Source organism: Amphimedon queenslandica, unplaced genomic scaffold, assembly GCF_000090795.2.
Source record: "Amphimedon queenslandica unplaced genomic scaffold, v1.1 AMPQUscaffold_3876_Cont24135, whole genome shotgun sequence".
Lineage (NCBI taxonomy): Eukaryota > Metazoa > Porifera > Demospongiae > Haplosclerida > Niphatidae > Amphimedon > Amphimedon queenslandica.
This window is the reverse complement of record NW_003555802.1, coordinates 1-1,456: the sequence shown is the minus strand read 5'-3', so window position 1 is coordinate 1,456 and position 1,456 is coordinate 1. Positions and strand designations below refer to the sequence as shown.

Sequence of the window (1,456 nt, the reverse complement as noted above, 5' to 3'; positions counted from 1 at the left end):
CTTTGAGCTACTGGAAAGTCATTCAGTTGTTGTGACAGTGATTCCAGAGCATCATAATGCGATATAGTAATCTACAAGTTAAAGGTATGCCAATAATGAAGACAGTGTTTGCTTGCAACACATATTAAACCACCTTTGACATTATTTCTCTAAATTGCTTACTAGCACTGCAGTTAATTTGACCCCAACTTCCATTATGATCACAATACCTTGTAGCTAAAGAGAAAATAATTAGTTAGTTTATCATAAACACTAACCATTAAATGTTCCCTTATGACAAGTACCATTTGCCCTAACTCCAGGTTCAGTGGCTTCCCACTGATCAATTTTTGAACAATATATGTACACAGGAGAAGAGGGAGAGGGATAAGTAAGAGAGGAAACTGTTGGCAAAAATGAAGTTGTAGACATTGATAATACACTAAACATGGGGGCTTGAGTTGCAGATCTAGATTTAGAGGATGATTTTGAAGTACGCATTGGTATTGTAGGTATAGCAGCAGGCATTGACACTGTGCTTATTGAAGATTCAGGTAACGATACTGTATGCATTGACACTGTGCTTATTGAAGATTCAGGGGTAATGATACTGTATGCATTGACACTGTACTAATTGAAGATTCAGGTAATGATACTGTATGCATTGACACTGTACTAATTGAAGATTCAGGTAATGATACTGTATGCATTGACACTGTGCTTATTGAAGATTCAGGTAACGATACTGTATGCATTGACTCTGCACTAATTGAAGATTCAGGTAATGATACTGTATGCATTGACACTGTACTAATTGAAGATGATGCTGCGTACATTGACACTGAAGATTCAGGTAATGATACTGAAGTATTAGGTAGAGATGCATATAGATCTACATTGATAGTAGAGGAATATTCAGTCAAAGATGGTGATATTGAAGTAGCAATCATGCATGTAGGTAGACCTGTATTTACACTGACACTTCTACAACCTTTATTTCCAGTGCCACTATGATCTACTGGATATGATGCTAATTTATTGCCATTCTTTTGAAACTTAACTGAAGTACTTGACGATTGCCATGACATTTTATTGCAAATTATTAATGTTTCCTCTTCTGTATCTGACCTGACAGTCCCATTGATTATTGTCACAGGACAGCATGCACTAGTATCAGTCCAGGTAAACCGTAGGTTTTGATTTTTATCTTTTATGACAAAATCAACAGACTGCTGCTTACTTGCAGCTGAAACTGTAAAATTTAATAGACTCCATATACTAGCTGGTTACATTTTATACACTTACTATTGTAGGAGACTAGGGCTGGCTCTGGTTGTGTATTGTGACTTGAACTTATATTTAACGTCACTATACCTTCAGGATGCGCACAGTTCCCAGTAACATTCATTACAGTCACATTGAAATTAAATTTGAGAACAATATTTTCAAAATAGTCAGATCTAGATCTACTCCTGCT

The 1,456-nt window shown here is 36.1% G+C and overlaps 1 long non-coding RNA gene across 1 annotated transcript; it reads right to left on the bottom strand.

The window, feature by feature from the left end:
• On the bottom strand, positions 1-1,437 carry LOC109592807 (uncharacterized). The gene is made up of 4 exons (XR_002190558.1): positions 1,285-1,437; positions 258-1,231; positions 134-216; positions 1-71 (listed from the first exon to the last, which is right to left on the bottom strand). It is a non-coding gene; the product is annotated as an uncharacterized LOC109592807 (long non-coding RNA).
• Positions 1,438-1,456: the final 19 nt, after the last annotated feature.